We start from the raw sequence: 21,323 nt of genomic DNA, 5'->3' as shown, positions 1-21,323 counted from the left end.
TAAAAGACATGTCCACATGTACTGAAGCATGCCAATATGACATATGCAGCCACATATTTCTGACTAGATAATAAAATCATTGTTTATAATAGAAAACTTGTTATTTACAGAAGCAAAAGCAAAAGTATCAGTAAAGCAACACTTAAAGAGCTGCCATTGTTTTTTACCTTTATTTGGTAAACACAAGACCTCCCCGTGCTTGTTCTTTGTGCAAACATTTACATCTCTCCTATTTAAGAATGTATATATATGTCAGGGCAAAATATTTTTGTGGGTTTTTTCCAGACATTTCTGTATTGACAGAAAGGTTGTTTGGAAAAAGGTAACAGGACCTATCTAAATCTACCTTCTATCTAGTCTTACTGCAGCAGCGCAATAAAGCAGTGCTGAGCCTAAGTTGTGGGGATGTCCAGAGGCTGGTGGGGATCCCTCAACAGAAATATTAAGATTCATGTTGCAGAAAATAATCCTAAATTTTCAATGAACTGAATTTTTTGTGAAGTCTGTGAGAACAATGAAAAAGGACATTTATATTGGAAATTAAAATGTTTCTGCTTTGATAAATTCATGAGAGAACCCAAGGAAGCCTCAAAACTGTCCTGATACTCTGTTTTCTTACTTGCCTTCTCTGAAGCTGATCTCCTGAGCTTCCAGCTGTGCAGGCTTCCTCAGAGATATATATAGTAACTGTATGCATAGCCATATATAGTAGCTTCTTAAGCTCCCTAACTCTCAAGGCATGAAGATATAGCTGACTTGGGAATCAAGGAGAAACAGGAGTTTCATTTCAGGGATCCCAACTACTGTCTAGTCTCTGACCTGAGCTATAAAGGGTCATAGTGGTTCTGGATTTCCATGTACTCTGGCTCTGCAATCCTGCACCTGAAGGCTGCAACAGAGACCTTGCCAGATCATTCATGTCATTCTTGTCAGATATTGCACCATAGGAAAACTCAAACTAAGTTTAAGCATACTCTTAACAACAAAAAATCTGACAAAAATATCTGGCCGCTGCTCAGTGGTGAGTAACTATGAGTCTGACATGTATTGTGCCAGCGTCAGGGAGCCAATGCCAGTCTAACAAGATCTGACAGACCACCAGGTGCCAGCAGAGGATGCAGAGGACATATAGGTAGAGGTAGCTCACAGTGAAAATAGCATATTCCAGTATGAAGTGAAACAGTGAAATTTACTTTTTTTTTTAACTGTTTTGCTTTTATCCTTGTATCAAACAGGCCAAAAAATCTGAAAATGCAAGTATTTTCACTGAACTGTAATCCTACTTTCCAAAAGTCCAACTGGTAAAACCACCCTTGCAAATAGCAATCAATTCTTTGTTATTTATCTGCAGGGAAACAAAAAGGGTCCCACTATTCTGCACTGTTTTGATTCATTTTTAAGACTTAATTCTGAAGATTGCCTCATTTAAGCTTCAGTGTTAGTACAGTTTCAGTGTTAGTACGAACTGTTTAATAATAATCCCTATCTGATTCTTGAGCCACCAATGGAGGGAGTTATGAAACCCTTTTTAAATCATTAGATGGATAGAAAATAAAAAGGTAGATCAGATTGCAGGAGACATTTTAGATTTGTGTCAAATCAGACAGTTTAGGCAAGTCTTCTGGTTAAGGCAGAGAAGATCCAAACAGAAGAGCCTCAAATGCAATATTAACTGACTCTTCCATCCCTTCATAGAGGGGTTAGAGTTTATTTTACAGTGTTGCCTGTTTACAGTAACATTAAGTCCAATGGAACACTAAAAGGTCAGAGAATAAGAACTCAGAAAAAGGGACCTTAATAATACACAAAATGAATTTATTATTCTGTAATAGATTCTCGTATTTATTCTAGCCAGTTACAGACAAGGTTCATTGGACAGACCAATTTTTGCAACCAAGTTAGTTAAAGACAGTGAAAAACAGAACTGGCTGACAAAGTACCGTGATTTTCTAGTGTCTCTGAATGGCTGTTCTGAAGGCAGAAAACTGCCAGTGTTAGATAATACTCATTCCTCTGTCAATGGGCAAAGCAACGGTGATTTTATTGCAAACATATTCCCAGCCTCACTTAGCAAATCCTCAATGTTGCTGAAACAATTTTGAATTTTTCCATTAACTTCTGTGAGGCTTTCAGTTCCCCCTTTGAGCTTTTAGTACAATGGGAATGTTGTTGACATTCACGAAAGGTGAAGATATCAGTAAAAGAAAATAACCCTTACATTGCAGAAATTCAATAAAATAATGCATCACAGATGAATAGTACAGCTCAAAAAGAGCAAATAATTTCCTGTTTAGATATTAAAGGAAGATTTAGCATTTCCAGCACTTTAAACTATACTGCATATAAACTGTATAAATGTATAGCATATTCAGCTTGTGAAAGTAGTGTATTTTATGTGAAAATAGGAAAGTACTGATGTTTAATAGCTCACTAATATTTTCATATAAATTCTCGTTGTTGCACATTTTGTTTCAGTTCTGCGTAATGATAGCTTTCTTGTCAATCACTGAATGTCCAGGAATGCAAATAAGAAATTGCATCTGTTACTTGTAATTTCCCCAATCAAACTCTGAACTCTTTCCTTAACGCTTTCAACAATTCTAGCATGTGGTACTTGAGATAATCCTGAAGCCAGTATGTTTTCCTGATGGCTAGATTTGCCTGTCACTAGTGTTTGCTTACCAGCAGTATCATATGAATGAGGTGAATTTTCATTGGAAGAAGCATATTAAAAACGTGTGTGTATCCTGCTTTGTTACATCTGTGTAAAGTTTCCCCCCTCCCAATGCAATTGTTTTTACTTTCTTTTAATCTTGCATAGAAATGTAAAAGTGGAATAACTGACCCCATGTTCAAAGTCATTGTCAGAGACAATGAAGTCATAGGCTTCTGTTTTTAATAATGTCTTGCAAAACACAAAACATCATTAATCATATTCAGAGGATAAAAGACACAGATTTCCTAGTCTCAAACTTTCCTGAAGGCTTGAACATTTCAGTGTTGTAGATTCACATAGATAACATCCCACAACTCTGCACAGAAAGTTCAATCAGCAAAGGAAATGTGAAATAAACCCAGTTTTATTCCAATATATAAAAACTGAGACTGTCTTTTATGCAAAGTAAAATAGACTAGAATGGCTATTCCATAATATCAGTTCAACACCAGATGATGTCTGTAAGTAGATTCTCTTATCCTCCCTTTGGGGATGGATTTAGTTAAACTACTCCTAGGAACATACATAAGGGTGTCCATGAAAGAAATAAAAAAGATAACAGTCATGCTGTTGCAATATTCACATTCTTACTTCCTTCCCAAATACTTCCACTTGCAGACAAACCTTGCATTTTATTGGTTTTAGATGAATGGCAGAAGAAAATTGGACTACAAATTCCTCTAAATATTATTCTCCTACCCAACTGTCAAGATTTTCATATTGAACCAAATTCTGCCAAATCTGATTACCTTCAATTTTGAATTAATTTTGTCTGGAAATACAGTCCTAGCTAGTTCATTTGTGCATTAGGACCTCAGGAAAATCATTTTGCTCTAAAAGGAGGGAAATGTAATAGTACAGTTGAAATTTGGCCCTCTATAACCCAGTGCGTGCCAAGTTGGATCCAAAAGAAGAAATAAGCACAGTATTGTGTTTAAAGATGTTGATCTCAGTTCAGCAAAGTGTTTGACAATTGGCTTCACTCTGGCTTAAGTTTAAACATGTGCTTAAAATACTATGATGAGTTAGGACTATGTTCTCAATATGCATGCAACTGGTAATAAAAAAGGAAAAGTATAATGCACATATAATGTACGCTACCCTTATATTTGTCTGATAAGCAAAAAAGACAGGACTATAACTTGCCTACAGTTACAGCTCATGTGGTCCTAGACAAAAGGAAGACTAACTAAACTCAGTATAGTCTGCAGGGTGAAATTCAACCTCTGTGAAGGCCATGTGAGACTTACCGCTGGTTTCAGAACAACCAAGATTTCACTTTCAGAGTGATATCACTTTGTACTAGAATAGATACATCCATTTTCTCAACACTGCATACAGTCTAGAGAACTGAGTTTTGCAGCATAATTGGGTGGTAGGGAGAGGAGGGGAATCAGCAGTCATCAACAAAGGGGTGGAATGATCAGCATCATTTTTGAGAAGGACGAAGGGAAAAGCCTCAGAGGCATTTATACAAATTAAATTTTCCTGCCCTATCATCCAGAAGCTGAGACCTCAACACCCTTAGCCCAGCACCCTGCAGTTCCCACAGACACCAGCGCCCCACACACCCACTCACTGTTTTCTGTCTATCTTCCAGTGGCCTTCACAGACAGCCTGATCCATCTTCAATGCCTTTACAGCAGGAAAGTCGGTAGCAAAGACAGATCATTCAGGTTACAACATCCTACCCACATCTCTTCAGGGGAAGACAGACAATACACTCCAACCTGCAAGCTATCTGCTGACCACTTATAGTACTATCTTGAGCCAGCTCAACTATATCTTTTTTCCATTTTCATGACGAAAATATCTTAATCATTATTTATCGGTTGGAATGATTTCCACATAGACAGATTTTATATAGAAGTGCATTGCAAAAGATTGTGACTCTAAATTAATGACTTGGCTGAAATGTATGCATGAATTAATGTTATAGATGTGTATATTGATACATATGTATTTGTGTGACTTTTGTACAGTGTCCATATTCATATTTGTGAGAAAAAGAAAAAAAAATATTTTCTTTCATTCTTCATAGCAGGAAAGTACCTACCATCTACAATTTTATGCTACTATTTATTTACAGTAACCATTTGCTTTATTAAATTATTTCATTTTAGTGTTAAATGGCCCTTCCTGCTAAATGACTTCTCTGTTGATATTTTAGTAAGGTCTTAAAGAATTAGCAGGGAATGGGAAAACTCCTATCCCCTTCGATCTGAAGGGCAACATTTATTCATTGAAATAAAGCTTACAGGCCAGAAGTACAGAGGTTAAGTGAGAAGATTCTACTTATTTTCTCCAAAGACTGAATGGAAAAGAAATTCGATATATTTTGGTCTGGGTGTGTGTAGTCATGGATCATTGTTTGGCAAAACATGCTTCTCAACACTTGCAGGAACTTTTCTAAATATTGCAAACAAATGCTACAGCTGTCATCAGAATTTGTAATCATCTAGATAGTGGTTTTAAATATAGTTTGTGTTTATTCTAAGAAATTAATTTTTCAAAAGGACAGCATTCAGTGACTATTAAAGAATGATACTGGGAAGAAAAAATTTAAAATATTAATTGTGACTATTCTCACTGAAAATCCAGTTCTTGGGATTGCCTTTATGCACTAAAGTGGTCAATGCACTGTATGATCTATTGTATAGTCAATTTGTATAATGACATCCTCTCAAGGTACTGTAAATCATTTAACATAATAGATATGTTGCCAAGGTTGTAAGATATCCAAAGCTACATTCAGAAGAAACAGCTAATAATGGGCTATCAATAAGCTAGTTAAATCTTTCCTAACAATTAGCGAGATGAAATGCAAAATAAAACCAGATCATTGCTCTACGTTATCTATGTAACAGTTTATTTTTAACTAAAATATATATAATTTTTGGCTCAAACTCTCCCCTCCTACTGAATGAATGAAGATAAAAAGTATAGTGCTGTGTTATAACATCAAATTCGCAATGATGAGATCTTTATATGTGATCCAGATTCAACAGCAGACTTTGTTTTTTCAATGAAAAATAAATCTGCCTCTGAAATATGAGTTTCTGGGGAGCTCAGAGTGTTCATAGATGTATGGAGAAACTGGCTAATTGGGGTGGCTAAAACAGGGATGGGAAATACTTGAAAGTGGTAAAATGTCTCTTTGTTTCAAATGTTTCTTTCTGGAATTCCACAATGTTCTTAAGACATATTGTAAATTGTTTCTAATTCAAAATATAATTTTTCATTTGAAAATTGGCTGGGGATTTTTTTGGGGAGGCAGGGGTTTCAAGTTTTGGGGTGGTTTGGTTTGGTTTTGTTCTTTGTTAATTTGGCAAAAAAACTCTGGAAAATCTCTCTTTCCATTGTAGCCAAAGTAACATTTTCCTCTCACTACATTTTTTGGCTAATTCAGCACGCAGGAGGCCATTTCTTTGCATGTCATATTTTTACCCATTATGCATGAGTGGGTTTTGTGATTTTTTTGCCTTGGTATCAAAGTGCTCAACATCATTTTAAGGTCAAATATTAGTTCATATGAAATCATGTGAGCTGCCATATCAAGACTGAGAATCATTTTTCACTATTTACTTGCCATCACAATTGCATCCCTGTGGGCTGAGTAACACACGACAGTGTGTATGTAAACATGATGGCGTTTTGCATTTGTGTGTATACTTGTGTGTGAGGTGTTGCATAAACAAGCCCAAAGACTGATGTACATTCTTATTGGAAAAATGAATATAAAACAGCTTTCTATACTGTTACCCAACTGTACCTCAAAAAACAATTTTGATTATTCATGGATTGTCCTTAATCAGTATTTCACTCTTTCTGAATACTATTGGAATGTCTTTGAGTGTTTTAGACTTGACATAGATTACAAAAAGGCTTCCTGGGTCTCTTCATTGGACATTTTTTCTAGAATTCAACCCAACCTATGAGTATTTATTCAGTATAATCAAAAACATAAATTAAGAAGTAGGCATGGCAGGATTTTTTTCTTCTTGGTTATCTTTAAATTGCAGCTTTTCTTCATTTCACTGTACATGAACTTTTCATTTATTTTTGGCTCAAATATTGTTTCTTACAGAACAAAGTCTGAAAAATCATATGCTAAAAGTAATGAAGGGCAGCTTTTCACTGCAAAATGCGATATAGGGATAAGTAATTTGTGCTTAATAAAAACAAAGCTATTTCTAATCACTTCTGTAATGATGGTGATGCAAACAAAATGTATTCAGTGAAATAAAGACTCCAAAAGAATTATTCAAAAGTGAAAGACTTGAAATCATGAACAACAGCGGGATGAAATAAACTAGTTGTAATAGAGATCAGAGCCATAAAAATATGAGCTTCAAAAACCTTATTTATTTCACATGACTAGGAAATAGTACTGGAGAGCACTGAGATACACTCCTTTTCTCATTAAGATTAAAGATTTACATTCTGAATTTATCTTTTGCACTTGATCAGTATTAATAAGGCTATGGGGCACCTCTGACTGTAGCTCTCTTTCGTTCTCTTTTTAAACAGTCCTTAGCACTAAAAGAAGTGACCTACACAAGCTACCCCATCCTCCTGTTCCCTGCCCCATTGAATAACACAAGCATTTATTTGTGGTCAGCTGAACTGGGAAAATGGTCTGTGTTGACACTACCTTTCTTTTTCTTACAAACTAGATCCATTCCCCAGCCTGATTTATTGCTCAGCTACACGAGTGTTTGTGACACTGAAGAGACCGAAGCAGTAAGGGAAAGAAATGAGGGTGTGGATGGAAGATGGGAATGCTCCTTTCACTAGCAGTAACTTTATGCCAGTTTAAAGTGTACACTGAACCACTCTTTCAATCAAGTCTAAGGACTGTCAAAATCAACTCTATGAGGGTAAAGATAAGATATCTGCAGCTACCTCTTTTGCTTTGCTCTATTGTCAAATGATACTTGTAAATATTGGGGGAAAATTATACAGAGGTGGCTTAATTCTTACTTCTGAAAAACCTCATAAAGTTACATTACAGCAAGTCCAAATAATAAGGATAACATTATGCCATGTGTGCGAACTCTTTCTCATCCAAATGAGTTTAAACAGCAGCATCTGTACAATGAAAAACAAAACAAACAAACAAACAAAAACAACAACAACAAAACCCACACCTCACCTGGGAGGATGTAATGCCTCTCTAGCCAAAGCACTGAAAATATGGAGGTGACTTTGTGAGTGTGGAGCAATAGGGTTTTCATTCACAATATCATTATCTTTTTAATGAAGGATTGTGGAAGGGACAGAGGGAATAGATCGCAGAACCTCATTACTACCCTAAGTTGAATGAATGTTTTCATTTTTGCATTGCTCGTTTCCCAAACACTGAAAGTAAGTGAGATTCAGTTTATTACCAGTGTATTTCAATATGTCATAATCTTGCCTAGAATTAACACAAAAAGCCAATAGTCTGTTCATTAGGGATAATACCTGACTTTACTAAGAGTGACAGAAAGACAAGAGAGTGAATGTTTCTGAAGTTTCAGAGAAGTTTATCTTCTTCTGAGGTTACCTGTATTTTCCTTTTTCACATACAAAAAAGCATGATTCTAAACAACTTTTGTGTAGGTTTCCTGAATATAAATGTGGCAGAGTTGGTTTTTTAACACATGGCACAAAGGTCAGCCTTAGTCCATTACCTTTTTTCTATAGACACTCGATTACTACTTGCCTATTTCTTTGACCTTGAACCACATAAATCAGTAAATCCTTTCTGGGAGCTGAACCATTTAGTAATGCAATGTTGAACATCTGTCTTTAGAAAAACTGTGAATTTATTTTATAAAGAGGCAATTCAGCATAGCTAATAAATACGATTTCATGCTTTTTACCTCCCAGCTGGTTCTAGGTTCTAGAGTGTAATGAATTAGTAACTTCTGAAATCCGTTGTAAGGGAATAAGCTACTAAATGCAAAAGAGACTTCTGAACAATAGCCTTGTACGTTACAGAACTATTAAGGTGTACATTTCTCATTGGGATCACAAATCTTTGAGGCTCTGAGTTGTGCTGTACATCATCCTGACACTGTTTCTTAACTGGTGTAAATATAAATGGCCACAGTAATTACAGTGAAGCATGTTTCCGCAGCTGAATGTTTAGCTCTACAGCTGTGTTTTGAATATCAGTTCTCTCTATACCCTCATACCATTATTTACATACCAATTTCATAAGGATACCTGGTAATAGGTGAGAAATAAATAGCAAGTGAGACACCACAACTGAAAGAGTTGTTCAGACTTTTATAATCAATGGAGAGGAACAACCACATCCAAGCTGTGGAACATCTCATCCTAGGGGAGGTACTTGAAACAACCTGATAAATCATGCTGTGAAATCCTTTTTCATTCTTCAGATGGTAAGGGACAAGCGTGACTAGTCCAGATCTACCCCAGGGCCTGAAATGTGGGCACCTACAGTTAGATAAGGTGAATTTCTCAGTCTATGTTGAGAATGCAACGTCCTCAACTCAGTGTGGAAGGAGAGGTGTTACTCTTCAGTGGAGGCAGGTAGAGTAACAAGAACCACTTATCTTCACCTCAATCCTCTGGCCTTAACATTTGGTTCTTTACTCAGACTTCTCCCACAACATGCATTTATTTTTATTTTACAAGTAAATACCCTTTGAATATGAGAAAAATCATTCCAAACATTATTCTTATTTTTTTCTGATACCATTTGGAGACTAGTTTTGATGTATGATGGTGTTGCTAAGGAATCTTGTAGTTTCTCCTCATATTATTGTAGGTGGCAGTGTTTTGGGCTTGGCTGGCTTAATACGCTTAGCCATGCCTCCCAGTCTTCAGGGGCATTAACCTGAATCTGCTGTCTTTGTTTTCCCAGAGGTGAGCCGTCAATTAGATGCATACTAACCAGAAGAAGAGAAGGACTGGAGGCATTAGCACTTCCTTTCTAAAATGGGAGCACCTGCTGAGTGCTCAGTGGTAAATGTGAAATGGAGGAAAATGTCAAAATATTTGCTGGGTAGATACTTTGGGTAACTGTCCATCCTGGGCTGCCCATTAGGCTTAACTGCAATTAGAGGGTGAGTGGCTATCACTGCCCTTAATTCGCTAAGAAAACATGAATTCTAATTAGCTTCAGGCAAAGGTAGAAGTCTTCCCAGAGGGGTTCTAGGTCCACGTGGAAGCTCCCAGTGGGATACAGCCTGAACATCCTCCAGCCTTGTAGCAGGCTGGAGACAGAGTTTTATTAGAAACATCTCCTTTACCCCACTGCTCTGCCTTCAATATCACAAATAACAGTACATTGAGTCCATTTTTTATAAATCCTTGTTTCAGCTTGTAAAAAATCTGAAGGCTATTTTATGCTAATACCAACATCATAGACTTCTTCTTCTCAAGCTTTAGTGAGGACTTACACAGGCAAAATTCCCATAGACTTGAATAGGTCATTTGCCTTTGAAAACTGGGCAAATAACTAATTTAAATTTTCAGATTATCCATAAAAGCATTCTCCTGCATTATTCTAAACTGTTTTAAGGGGTTTGTGAACTACTGATGCTTTTTTAAGTTATTCACCCTTTATTTCTTGGTTTGAATTACACAAAAGCACTATTTGAAGCTGTGTGATTGGATAACCAATGCTAAGAGCATCTCTGTTCCTTGTTGAGCAAGTCCCTGCTCTGCTTTCCTGTGCAAAAATGCCTTAACAAATAATTCTGCACCTAACGCTCAGGGAATGGCATACCACACAGATTATCAAAATGCTCTCTGTTCCTCACAGTCCTTTAACACACAAGACTGTAGAGATTCAACTTTCTAGAAACTTAAATTTCTCTCAATTTCCAAAGGGATTTGCATATTTTAATTCTATGAGCACATATATTCTGTGAAGTCTTTTCTGTGCTCTAGTTTTGAGTTTGAGTCTAGGTTTGTCTTTATCAAAAAATGCTGAGGTCTGCCATTGTCTGGGATTTTAGCTGTAGTGATTAGTGATTTAATGGTTCTTTAAATTGAACGATTCAGCTAGCATGGTATTTAATCCTGATTTTGGAATTAAACTGTTTTGCCTTCTTCAGCAAGGTCCAGAACTCTTGTTTTAACTTTTTATCTTGAAGTATCAGAGCACTGACCTCAGTGCTGGCGGATCCGTGGTGGACTCCATGTGTGTATCCAACTGTTTGGGAGCACAAAGATTTAAATCTTCAGCTACTCTTCTTAGCAATCCTATTAAACTCTTCCTGTTCCTCAGTTTCCACCATAAACTGCTGTCTTTTGTATTCCTCCCAGTTTTACGGACATGGGGGGATGTGGCACTGTCATGGAGAAATGACCTGTTGGATTTTTACATTCCTCCCATTCTAATTAGGTTCTTTGTTTTTGCTCTCTTCAAAATTTAGACTGGATGATTCTATTAACGCAATACATCTTTTAACCTAAGCCAATCAGCCACATAGTGATCAAAATCTTTTGCTCTTCATGTAGGACCTCAGCTGAAGTCTTTCTTACTCTTCAGAGGTTCTGGATCACTGAAACTTTAGTCTGATGATAGAAATTGGGAGGTATTTATGAATCCTGTACCACTTTTATGTCATTATTCAGATAGGAAGGAAGGGAAGAAGGAAATGCAAGGAAAGGAAAGGCAAGGCAAGGCAAGTGAGGGGAGATATTTTCCAACATAAAAAGTATCTGACGTCAAATTGAATTTGCTGTTAAAGAGCAAATAAGGACAGGAAGCTAAGACTCCATGATCTGCAGACTTCCAGGACTATTTTTGGTCTATAGCTTTTTATCCTAGTTCCTGTAACATTTTTAGAAATCTTTAATCCATGAAGATTGACAGTACTATAGTTTTTTTTTTTAAAAAGCTAGAAAACAATATAAAGAATATTGCAAGAGGGGATGAGTTAGATGACCTATCAAGCCCCTGCCAGATCTAGTTTATTCTGCCTGATTTCTTCATCTGAAATACAGAAAAATGTGTTTAAAAACCAAAAATTCAGGCAACTGGCCCATCTCTTTTTATGTACGTCAAGTGCACTATGAGTTGTCTATCCAGATACTTAGATAATGCTTTGCTGCTGCCCATCTCAACACTGACCAGCAACAAGTGTCAGTATTTTGTAATACCTTTGTAATATCTTTCATCGGGAAAGATGAATGTTGTACCAGCTGAGGGGGAAGGGAAAATGAACTGTTTTCTTATTATACCTTCTTTTCTTTTTGCTTTGGACAGAGGCTTTGATGCAGCTCAGTACTTGGAATGCTTAAGGTAGTCCAGGCAGAGATGGATGAATGAGGCAAGCAAAGGTGGATGATAAATGTAATTTATTTCTTGACAATATATGTGGTACATACTTCTTTAGGAACAGTCTGGTAGGGTCCCACATATATACTATTCATCAGTATATTGCACTGTTACATGAATGTACTTTTGTTTTCATTCTCCTGTTGGTAAATTTAGAGACTGGGCAAATCTGTAAACAGTCTTCCAGCCTTTTGTATAATTTAGCAACTGTGCTATGGCAATGAAAAGCTTTTGCAAAGTTGTTATAAACATACAGCCAAGTAATGTTTTTAACTTGGTGAATAATATCACTTGTTTCAAAATGAATAAAGAAACACTCAAGTATGTTCTGCTGTTGTGTAGAAAGCACTGATGAAATTGTCTTGGTCACAATTTAGAAAAAGGTGCATCATCTAACTCTGGGCCCAATCTTTCCTGTTTCAAGCCACTTACATTCCTTATTTAGGATACACAAACTGCACAGCCTGCCCTTTGTGCAGGATGTACTTACTGTCAGGAGTGCAACTAGCTACAGAAGTCCCATGCTGGTTCTTTGAGGAGCTGAAGAACCCAAGGTAAAGTGTACGGTTAGCTGTAAAGTGACCAGCATCCTTTCAATGTTGTGGGAAAACACCAGCATTATGGGCACGAACACCACAAGAAATTAGTTCTTCATGGATGAAAAATACTTTCCCAGAGGCAATAGAAACTAAATAAAATAAAACGAAATATAGTCATTCTGGAATCAGAGGGCATAACCAAATTGTTTCCTTACATGTATTTTTTGTTCAAACTTTATTTCCGTTTTGAAGGACTGCCAAAATAGTCCAGCTTCTCTCTCCGTAAAGTTATGTGTGATTCCCTCTGGAGTGGGTGTGGAAAGGGAAGTCAAATGAGGCATGTTATCAGGTAACATAAATAGTTTACAGTGTTTTGAAATCATGGTGCCTTTATCTGACTAGAGGAATTTTGCCAAGTATTGACATTAAAAGCAGGAGGAATTTAAATAAGATTTACTCCTAGCCTGCAGAGGATGGTCCTTTATGATTTCACCCCAAACCTGCAGCCCCACTATTTTTTTTAAAAACATATTTTGGCTTCTCTCCATCTAAAACCTTTGCTGATCCACTGTACTCGGCACATTAATTTTCTGCGATGATTTTGGCAGCCGTTAGATATTGCCTATGCCTAGCATGGGAAAAAAAAGAAAGGAAACATGGATATGCTTGACAGGGGGTAATTTTTCCTTTCTATTGCATTACTGATAGCAAGTACCACTTCATTTACCATCGATAAAGTGTAAGAAAAATTAATAGAAAAGAGGTTATGATTTTCTTTTTTAGATAAAATCTGACCATCTACATGCTACTGGATGCTAAGTAAGAGCTGCTGTTCCAAGCTATAGTACTCACACTATTAGTAGTTTGCTCAAACTTAATAAAAAAGTCTTTTACCAGTATGGATGCAGCAAAACTTTTATAAAGCCTAAGTGACTTCATTATCTATCTAGGAAGTTCACTGTCCATACTAACAACTGAAGAACTCATTTATCACTCAACATAACAAATCTAGAGTTGTGATAGATAGAATCTTCTGCTTAGGTCCGATCAGCTCTCTGTTGGTCTTCCACTTATTTCCATTTCTTCTTATCTATTTCTTCCCTTTTGTCCTTGCAGTTGGTGGATAGAACTATGACATAAGGTCCAAAGACTAGAGAGAGAAACAGATGCATCTTACCCATTAAAAACTTGGCTATTGTAGAGCATCCCAGAAGACTATATATGTTGTTCACAAGTCTCACATTTTTCATACGCCAAAAAAAACCACTGAAAATTTCAGATTAAAGGAAGAATCAAAAGAAAAGTGTCTCAAAGAGGACATGAAGTTTATTTGTTGTGTCTCAAAATACAGTATATCAAATTATTAGATCTTTTTTAATTTTCCATCAAAAGTATGAAACCCTAGCACGGGAGCACTGGGCCTGGGAGCACAGCACATGCTCATCACACTCATCAGTTTGTGAAGAAACAAGGAAATTGATGTAACACACACAAGGGAAAAGGAGAACTTGGAGAGGCAATTGGAATATGTCTAAAGTTCAGCACTGGAATATCATCCCCATTTTCTGTGTTCAGATCTCTCTCAACTCTGAAACTATGGATCAGATTCTGATCACTGTTGCAATCTGAAAACACAGATTTATTCTCAAGTATGTCTGAAGTTTCATTGGCATTGGAACATGAACATGAGCCTGAAAGAGCAGTCGGGAAAAGTGAGAATGTTTGGCTCTTAGTCTTCAGGTTTGTCACACAGGAAGAGACCTCTTGTGGCAGGCATAGGAATTACCATGCAGCTACAATCTTACACCTAGAAAAAAAGGATTTTACCCAAGCCAAGTACATAAGGAAAGTAGTTCCAAGTGAGGCAAATAGTTCCAAAAAATCACAGTGTTTTTACAATAGTTCTTGTTTTAATAACAGAACGCATTGCAATCAAAATAAACCATAATTAGGTGAAAATCTGGGAAAAAATGAGCAAATTTGGTGAAAAATATCTAAGGTTTCAACTGAACTACAAGAGACTTTATCAAGGCCCCATCACAGGATTTGACAATTTTGTGTTGCTAACCAACTCCTAATTTCCTTGTCATTGCCAGTGGTTTGTGGCTATAGTGCTGCAGTCAGCAAATACTAAAACGGGTTTTGTGCCAGAGCTGGGCTGGTAATCCCTCCACAGCAGCCAGTCTGAATATGTGTAGTATGTGGCATCTCTCATGTGTCCTGCTGATGATACAGGATGCATAAAACAAGAGACGATCAAGCAACTAAAATGTATATACTAAGTTTAAACAAAAAAATCTGTTACTTGTGGCCTGATTTCAAACTGCCTTGTTCAGACTGTTTCAATTTAATAAACAAATCACCTTTTAAACATTATCAGTAGGGGAAACAATCAAATATATCCTGAAACATGGTGAAAATTAAAATACAGTACAGCATGCACAATTACTTTGAAACCCATAATTTTCAGCTAGTATGAAATAGAATATTGTGTATATGTGTCTCTAAAACCAGTGTTGATGATACACATCTTATGTTACTCACTGAGAAAATAACTACCTTGGCCAATTTCTATTAAAACAAATTCCTCCATCTTTAAAGCAATACTTTTACCAGCGAAAGTTCTGAGTAACTAGGAATTGCACAATTTAGCCAATTAAGAGTTTTTCTTAGAGGAACCATGGATTATAATGCATTTCTCAGAAATGTCATTTGTAAACTTAGACGGAAGCCAGAAAGCATGAACGAGATCTCAGAATAACCAGTACTCCTAAAGGTTAAAGAAATTTGCCTGAAGAGCCAACTTTGTGCATTTTTGAGACTTAATATTTTAAAGAAAAACACAGGCTGAGTGATGACCTTGATGTGAAGCCTTTCCCTCTTCCCTAGTATATTACTTCACTCTGGCTTAGCACGTGAGTTTCTTGGTCTTTAAAGTACTCCCATTGAAACTATTCTGCTCTCATTAAATATTCATCAACAGCTGGTTCCTTAGAACTTAATGCCACATAGCAGGCATATTCAAGAACTTGCTCTGAACCACATAGTGTTAGACCATGAACCATAATGGATGTGCTACAACTCAGGTGGGTGTTTATTGGCATTCTCCCCCCTTCCTTGCCTCGGAAATGTTCTTTTTTAAGATGTCTTCAGTATAAAACGATGGCTAAAACCTCAGAATATTTCAGTCACTCTTTTCCAGCCAGCCCCAGCAAATGCAAGCCAAGTTCATTTTATGAGTATGGAAGCAGCACAGGGAAGAGGTGCAAAAAAGAAAATGTATTATTCCATCCTGTTGCTGGTTTTTCACAGGCTTCTGTCATTCAAATTATCATCAGATAAAAACAATAAGATAATGGCTGATTTAGGCATAATAGTCAGTTTCCTGCCTTTTGAAACTTTTCACTGTTTTAGGAAGTTGCAGGGGTATTTTGCAGCTCTTAAAGGAGAGTGGAGGAGGATATTGCTTTTTCAGTCTTAGTTCTAGTCAGTCCAGATTTGATAGGAGTACTCCTCTTATTTGATAAGAACTGTCTTCTAGACCAGGCCCACCAGGACATATAGGTGGTAGAAAGTCCGTATCATGACTCCTGGTGTACCTATGTGTGCATTATCACCTCTGTGTTGGCAAGGCTGGGGAAGTTCTGCAAACATCCAGCAGCAGAAATACGGGCAACCAAGGTTTACCAGGGCAACAAAACATCTGAGCTAGACTTCAAGTACCTGAAATTTGGACTTATGGACCTAAAATGTGAAATTGTTGCCTTCGTTCTTTTGACTGTAGCTGCTGCATTGCTTACTCACTGCAGAAAATATTACCCTGAATATCTGATCAGGGCCTCCAGACATTACTGCAATATAAATAAAAACCAATTATTTTGGCGTATAATAATTCTCAAAGAGAGTAGCCAAAATGCAGTTGTTTTTATTAGTGCTCTGCCACTCTTGTGGTTTTTTGGTGGTTTGGGTTTTTTTCTCTCTCTTTCATGGCTGACAAGCTTCATAAAGGCAGCAGACAGAAAAGCTGTATGGCTGTGATAAGCACTTACATACTCTGTGGACTCAGCAGTGTCTCTCACCCGACTTCCATAACAAAGAGCAAAGAACTAACCCTTTAAAAAAAGAGATTATAAGTGGTGTCATGCTCTGTGAAAATAAACACTAAACAAAGCTTTTGGGGATATTTTCCATGAAGTTATTGTGTATAATTATCAGCACCCTAAATAGAGCCAAAATATAAAATCTGGGAAAGGTGCATATATTTCATGTTACCAAATGCACTTTGATGTTTCAGTAGGAAATACAATTAACATAACTCAACTAATGAATCATCTTTCAAGCTGTTTATACTTATTTCTTCCTACTCTTTTTTTTCCCTTCAATTATTTATTCAATATTCCCACAGAGAAGTAGATGACGGGGAAAGAATTATTTATATAATGGAGACCACATACCATATAACGAAACATTTCATAAGTAGCACACTCACTCTTGTCCTTCATAAGTGTTCACAAAGAATGGTTTTATCCTTCATAAGGCAGGTTTATCCAAAGTAAACAATGTCCTCCTCGAGGAGTGTATGTTGACATGTTTGTGAAAAATGCACACAGTCTGCAAGAGAGACATTGCCCTGGATTACAACTAAAAGCCAGTAAAGATAGATATTTTTGCAAGAGATGGGGAAAATGGTTGCATTGAGGATATAATTCACAGTAAGCTTATTAAATGGAAATCTTTATATTTAAGAACAAATGCAACATGTTGCTATTAATCTCCATTTAGAAGGGGTACTATAATAGCATTATGATAAGTGAACTGTTTGACTTCATTGTAGAACCAGTTGGGAATTTTTCAAAGAAGCATTTTTTCATATCCCTGCCTCTCATTGAGAACTAAATCACATATTTCTACACAGTACTGCACTGTGTCATGTAGGTGAATCTATAATGTCTCTTAATCTCATTTCTCTGATAATAACCCTTTTTTCCCATACTGGCTCACCTGCCCAGCAGTTGTGTTCAGTGTGTTTGGAAGCAAATTCTTATTTAGGACGCAATTTTTGGTCAGGATAAAGATTACTCTATAATTATAAATTGTAAGATCTTTGAGAAAAATACTATTTCTAACAGAAAAGCCCTAAGTTAAGATTGGCATTTTAAAAAACTAGATCTTTTTACGTTTTAAAAAAATGTATCTTTGGAATGAAAATGCTTCACAGAATTGTGTTAATTTTGTAGAAAATGCATATCAAAATCAAGAAAGAAGTATAAAAAAAGAAGTTTTGTTAAAATATTCTGCACTTATTTCAGAAATTTTTTTTTTTTTCTCTTTGAGTGATCTGCATGTTGAAACTTGCCATGCTGTGATGGAACATACAAGACATATTCAAATAAAACATTTCGACTGAATGAAAACAAAACTTACCCGCACCTAGCCACTTTGTGGAGTACACAGAAGTGCAGAGAGTTTGTTCTTAGTTAGAACAATCTCAAAATGTCATCTGCCAGATGGCATTTTCATACTCCTGTCAGCTTTTGGTAAGGTCCAAAAAATATAATCAAATATTCACATTCACAAAAAATGATGGAACTTCATTCCATATGCATTTCTATTATATAGATCTACTCATAACAATTTGATTTATTTTTGTTTCAAAAATGTAAATTTGGTGTAAATTATACAAAGAAACTAGATGAGGCTATATTTGATTTTTTTCTCATTACTTAAACACAAGTTCATTAAAATTACTGTGTTTTCATATTCATTTCACAAATGGAGGTAAGCACATTAAAGAAATCATATTAAGAATACAGAGTTTTGGTCAACTCTTTGAAAAATAATTCTCTGGTTTCAACTTTTTGCTTTCCATACTCTTTTCTGAAAGGGCTACCTTTTCACCATCTCCAAGATTATCTAGTTTCGGGTACATAGAAGAATGTGAGGGACTTTTTGATCCAAAACTTAGGCAGAAATAAGACATTTAAACACCTCCAGAATACAATGGGACTTCACAAACCTATATTTTGTATCTGGCTTTCTGCAGTTACAGGTAGGCAGTGGAAAAGCATTTACAATTCCTTGGTCCTGGTGCAATCCTCAGCTAACAGCAATGCTCCATACTGGGGCAAGAGTCAGTTGTGAAGCCACTGTCCTCACTTACTCCCTAGTTCCCCTGAAATGCCCTTTCTGGACTTGCTGTCTGGTAAACAGTCACAGGGTACCCCAAAATCTGAGTGATCTGGAAAATCAGGCATCCTGGGATGTGATTTGTATGCCACACTGTTTAAATTTATTTGTAGCTTAAAGTTCTGATCGGACGGCTCAGTTCCTTAAAACCAGCATGCAAAAATTTTAGCAGCTTATTATGTCACCAATTGTCTGTTCCTTAGAATTTATGTTTAGTCTATTATTTAAGTAAGTACTTTACCCATCTTTAAGAAAATCTAGATGTTTGGAGAAATCAAGCCTTCTATTAAATACTATTTTGTTCATACATAGAGCATCTTGTCTACTATTTTTTCATGGAACGATGAATATTCAGAATGCTTATGGTAGGAGCTCTCTTGAGACATGTAAGAAATACACTTCGTGAGAGGAATTAGCATAGTTCAAAAGAAGAGAAACAAATGTCCCGAGAAGCAACTTTTTGGGATGGGATCAGAAGTTAGCCACAGATTGTTTGGAAGCAAACTCTTAACTAGGATGTGATTTATGATCACAGTACAGATTATTATAATTTACCGTCAGTGGATCTAGAGTGCAAACTTGAGCAAAAACCAGTAAATATATATAACACTAAAAGCAGAAAATATGACGCTTAACACCCAAAGGGGTGGATTGAAAGAGGTTTTTTTTTTTAACCTAGCCTCTTCGCTGCATACAGCTTCAGATTTTTTCCTTGGTGCAGCTCCCAATAGAAAAGGATTGCACAAAAAGACCTTCACAACGGTTTCTTCTTCTTTGTTTCATACACAACAAAGCTAAGATTTCCAAAAGGAGTTAAAAGCATGAGAAGCCCATCTGTTAGGCAGAAATCCTTATGGAGCCTTCCACATGGGAATGAATTTTGCTTGATACAAATAACCATAAAATTGTTGTAATTAGCAAAATCATTAGCCACATAAAATAACAAATGAAAAGTTCACTTATTAGATTATATTTTTACTAGCTGCAATTTAGAATATTTTTAAATGACATGGCATAAGTCTATTTAACTTCAATAATGCTTCTGATTTTAAGTTTTTGCATTGAAAGCTAACATCACCAGGTTTATTTAAAAAATCAAAGACTCCAGTCACTCAGTTAATGCGAATTTATCGAATATATATTTTTAAATACCTTCTTCAAATCATCCTTTGGAAATATATGATATAATGCTAACTTTCCAATGGATGAGCTCTCAATAAATGACCATGAGGGTACCGTGCTGGATGTACCATTCCATGGACATCAGTTTTCATATTTTGTTATTTCAAGAGGTAAGGGCTTTTATAAGAATCAACTCTTATCCAAGGCAAGTGTGTCTCCTTAACACCTTTGTGTAGTCACCTGGGAGAGAAAGACTCAAAATTAAACTTTAGTTCTTTTCTTTTTCTAATTGAAAGTCTACCAAACCTTCAAGGAAAAAAAAAAAAAAATCTAAGTACTGTGTAATGAAGTGTTGTCATAATGGCTTTCATTTACAGCCAAATGCCCTTTCAAGGTTTGTTTATTACTTTTAAAATCTCCCAAATTGATTGTTTGCTTGTGTGCATACGTAGGAATTTCTGTATATACTTTGGAGGTGTTTTCTGCAGGGGAAGGTTAAATGTTTCCAACGTTTTCATGAACTACCATCAGATGTCTTCCAGATCACTACTGGTTCTCAGAGCACAGATTGAGGAATACTGCATTAAAGGAGACATTTCCTTTTTCCATTGACTGTGGAGGGATTCTAAGGGGATTTGGCACCCCAGGCTAAGGTTAACCTTTGTGAACACCATCTGTAGTTTAATTTTAGACACACGTTTTGGGGGAGGGTGTTATGTGATCACAAATGGTTAATGTTCATGGGTAGGCAGTCCTTAAGCAAACAGAGTTCATACTAAGAAAGAAATGCAGCACAGTGGGCCAGTAAAAGCTGCTGTACAATACTCACACCATATTAAGACCTTATTGAGGTCTTCGTGAGACCACAGATAAAAGTGGCAGAGATGATTGACAAAGGCAGGGAAATTGCTATAGTTGTATGGGAACAAGAAGCATCGTTTCATCTGCATTCTTGAATCTCTTACATTTAGCTTTTGGGGACTACCTGGGCATTCCCAGCCCTTTGGGAAGGGCTAGACCAGGGACCTTGGCTGTGATCAGAACTACATATTAGCATATGAATTGTCATGCTTCTGATACAGAAAGTGGCATCATAATTGCTATGTCACAATAGCTCTCTCTGGTATTTGCCACAGCTAGGGATATTGTAAGGCTGTAATTATGGCTTTTAGGAGCTTACAATCATTTTCCAGAAAGCTTCCATCTACTGTGCCAGCGCTAGCTTTCAAACCAGAAAGATAAGACACTAAACCAAATACGTCTGAAAAAATAGAAGCCACTACCCCAAAGCTTCACACTCTCTACACAGGATGAGCTAAGGAAGCAATGAAAGCAAAATAGCAGAACTGGAATTGTATTCAGCTCAGTATGAGTGTCACAGGCTGCCAATAATTGTGTTTAAGTTCAATATCATTTGAAGAAAGAAGGAAGAATTTGAAATTAAGTCTGGGAAGAG

Source organism: Gavia stellata, chromosome 4, assembly GCF_030936135.1.
Source record: "Gavia stellata isolate bGavSte3 chromosome 4, bGavSte3.hap2, whole genome shotgun sequence".
Taxonomy (NCBI): Eukaryota; Metazoa; Chordata; class Aves; order Gaviiformes; family Gaviidae; genus Gavia; species Gavia stellata.
Note: the sequence above shows the minus strand (reverse complement) of the source record.